Raw genomic sequence first — 4,350 nt, 5'->3', positions numbered from 1 at the left:
TTTTGGAGATTCTGCTGCATCTCCTTCATCGCTCTTCTTAACTTGACTTATCGAATCAGTCTTTCCATTTGTAATATTTATAGCTTCACCAGGAGCATTTGTAAATTTTCCATCTTCATCTTCTTTGTTATGTGACCCTTTGCCACCATTGTTGAGAACAAAATATTTGCATCCAAAGGCTCTCAAGTAAGTCAGCTTTGGTTTTCTCTCATTGAGCAGTTCATAGAGAGACTTCTTGAGAAGGGACCTGATCATGCACTTGTTAATCAAGTAGCAGGCAGTGCTGACTACTTCAGCCCATGAACTAGGTCCTCCATAATCAACTTGTTCAGCAAATAAAAACTCGCATCCCCAGTCGTCTATGCCATAACTCAGCATTATCATCAATGACACATAGGCATGTTAGATCACTACCATTCAGTGAATCAAGGTATGCAACATGGATGTTCTTGAACCTTTTGGCTATCAACACCACTTCACCAGTTTTGATATTGGTGACAGTGCAAAAGTTGGACAAGAGCTTCACTTTATCCCTTATCACAGATTTGAGATACGCTCAACAAGCTATATTTCAAGCCATTCACATAGTACAAATTTTCAATTGCATGGGAGAGTATTTCTCTAATTTTCCAACACCAAGAATATAGTCGTTCTTGTCGTTTCCAAAGGACACACTCCCACTTTGGAAGGCCTAGAGTGAGAGGAGATCATCCATTCTTCCAGTCATATGCTTAGAGCAGCCGCAATCCATGTACCATTTTTTGACTGCTACCTCTCACTCCAGCCTACACACGAAATATATTCTTTCCCATATAGGCAGCACATATTTTCCTTTCAGGGAACCAGGTTCCTCAACAGTAGGCCTCTTTTGAACAAAAACTTTATTTTTCTGCAAAGACTGAATTTTAGTTTTACAAGAGTCCTTGTAATGATCCATTTGACCACAGTGAGTACCCAACAAATTATCAGCCACAGTAACATACTTGCTATGGGGATTATAGGAGGTTTTAGCCTTTTGGAACCCGATTCCTTACCTGTTTCCACCATTAACTGGAGGAATCTCCCCAGTAAGCCAAGGCTTGCTTCACCATGTTGTCAGCATCATCTCTTCTATTGAACTTCCTATCAAGGACCTGGTTCCACTTAGCCGCCTTATCAGAGTTGGTTTTGTAATAATCCAGCTAATGAAGAGGACAGTCTTTAATGAAGTTTCCAGACTTTCCACACTTATGACAACAATCATTTTCTTTGAAATTCCTGCTGGAACCTCCTTTCTTTGGAATCCCACCATTTTTTGTATCATCTTTTGGAGTCTTTGAGTGAGATACTCCATGTCAAATTCATCAATACTGGAGTCATTGTTAGAAGCCTTGAGAAACAGGTTCTTCTCCTTCTTGGGTTCTTTTCTTTCAAGATCCTTCTTTCTCTTCATCTCATAAGTTTTGAGATTTTCAATAAGCTCGTCAATAGTCATCTTCTGCAGGTCTTTGGCTTCAGTGATAGCTTAACCTTGCTCTCCCAGGAATCTAGTAGAACACTGAGTATCTTCCGGACCAGCTTGTTGGTTGGAATGATTTCACCAAGTGAATGAAGCTCATTATTATGGAGGTGAAAAATGTATGCATCTCTTGAATGGACTCATCCTCTTTCATTTTAAAGAAATCCTACTCATTTGTAAGCATATCTATTTTGGATTTCTTTACCTGAGTAGTTCCCACGTGAGACGTTTGAAGAGTTTCCCAAATTTTCTTGGCAAATTCATATGCCGAGATATAATATTACTCGTCTGGTCCAATACCACACGCAAGAATCTTCTTCGCCTTGAAGTTCTTCTCAACAGATTTTTGGTTGTCACCATTGTATTCTTTTCTTGTCTTTGAAATAATCCTTGTTCCCTCAACAACAACCTTTATAAAGACAAAAGGGCCATCACAAATCACGTCCCAAAGCTCGGAGTCTTCAGCCATAATGAAGTTATGCATTCTTATTTTCCACCAGCCATAGTATTGACCGTTGAAACTTGGGGGTCTATAGGTTGATTGTCTGTCCTCAAAGTTTGGTGGAGCAGCCATGATGAAGATCCTTTTTAGGTGTTAGCCTTTTAGAAAGAACCTGCTCTGATACCAATCGATAGAAACTAAGAGTCCACCAAGCTGTGTAGAGAATCAGGCTCTCTATCAGTTCCCATAGTAAGCAACAGGCTATAAAACCAAACAATATAGAGAACCAGGTTCTCTATATGTTCTCATAGTAAATCGACAGTAAATAAAAAACATGCGATATTTATGTGGAAAACTATTTGCTCAAGGGATTAAAAATCATGACCTACCCTATTAGGATTTCAACTCCACTAAACCGAGCAAACTTCGGATTACAACCTATTGCAATCTAGGAATTAAACTCTTAATCCCCACCTTTTACAATAACTCTATTGTAAGCCCTTTGCACTAATTCTATCACAAAGCAACAAACCTTGACTAACTCTAGTCAAGAAACTAAACCAAATAGTGGTTTAAATCTGTCCTACAAAGACATTTCTTGAAAGTAGTGTAGGATTACAAATGAAAAACAAAATGACAAAGACTCAACAAACCTAAGGACATAAGATATCTTCAATCTTTGGATCCGGTCCTTGAGGTTGCAGTAGCTTTGTTCTTGAGAGAGGAGGTGGTTAGCACTTAAGAGAATATGATTTTTGGATTTGCAAGTGTTGAAAAAATGAAATCCCTTGCCTCATGTTGTTAATATGTATGTGTGAGGTCATCAAAGATAATGCAATAAAGTATCCTTTAGTTTGGCCTTAGCAAGCTACAATTGTCCTGCTGTACTGCTGCTAATCGGTACAGTGCACTAGCTTTTACAACTCTAGAGTTAACTGCATGACGACCAGGGGAACTGATCCCTATTTGTTCCCTCTACTGTTCCCTTATCTGATTTCATTGAGAATTGAACCAGACATCTGACTAGTTACTCTCAACGTAAGGGAACTAATTGTATCAGGTTTCTTATCTGGTTCTCTCATGAAGTTTGTCAAATCATCAAAACAAAATACGTATAACTTATCATCTTCTTTATTATATCTCTAGAAACAAATTAATTGAATCCCTCTTATGTGAACAAAATCTTACTTTCTCTCTCTTCCCTCATATTCAACAAATCTATGAAGAAACTAAAGATGCAGAGGAACAACAACAACAATATCCCAGTATAATCCCACAAGTGGAGTCTGGGGAGGGTAATATGTACGCAGACCTTACCCCTACCCCGAGGGGCAGAGAGGCTGTTTCCAGGAGACCCTCGGCTCAAGAGCAACAAGAGACAATAAATTAGTATTATCAATAGACTTATAATAAATAACATAAAATACATAACATAAAATAAAAAATAACAACAATATAAGAAATATAGGAAATACGAAAAGGATGGAGAAAATGATGTAAGGTATACTAATATTCAACAGATACAACCCTGCATCAAGAGCTGATCAGTACCATCCTAAGAAGAATGGTAATTAAAAAGTGGCGTTGAGGTGTATAATCCTATTCCAGGGAATATTCACTCACCTGCACCATTTATTCTCACAACCCAAAACTTAACCATTCCTTTATGTTGATATTCAGTTACAAAATAACTGAGGTTCTGTGTTGTGAATTAAGAGCTTTTGAATTGGGTTATCAGCATGGTGGGTTGGTGTTTTAATAGTAGTTGGACGGTGTTTTTATTATAGTTGTGTATAACAGTTGTATATATAGTATATAACATTATATAAGATATGTATGCAATGTTTAACAGGTGTATATATACAGTTATATCATGTGTAACATCTTGTACTTTGCATAATGTGTGTATTAAAAAAGTATGAATGACGACGACGACAACAACGACATTCTTAGTAAAATTCAATAAGTGGGGTCTACGGAGGGTAGTGTATACGCAAACATTACCCCTACCTTGTGAAGATAGAGAAACTATTTTTACGATAGATCCACGACACAAGAAAAACATAGTCACAACAGTTATGAAAAGAAAACACAGTATGAAGATAGTAGCAATAGCTAGAAAAAGACAGCCGAAACAAAAGAAACAACAGGTAGTTATAGAAATCTAAAAACAAGAAGTACGAGAATAATACTAGTGCTACATGTAGGAAAAAATATGAATAAGAATTATATATAATGTATATAACAATATATGATGTGTATAACTATGTATAGCAATATCTATGACGTGTATCACTGTGTATAACATGTACCAATGTTTTGAATTTCTTTTCATTTTCAACTACCATATGGACAACTAAATTAATAAAATCGGATCCTTTAATTTTGAGATTGATTTTGCCCCTTTTCT

The sequence above is a fragment of the Nicotiana sylvestris genome, chromosome 3, assembly GCF_000393655.2.
Source record: "Nicotiana sylvestris chromosome 3, ASM39365v2, whole genome shotgun sequence".
Lineage (NCBI taxonomy): Eukaryota > Viridiplantae > Streptophyta > Magnoliopsida > Solanales > Solanaceae > Nicotiana > Nicotiana sylvestris.
Note: the sequence above shows the minus strand (reverse complement) of the source record.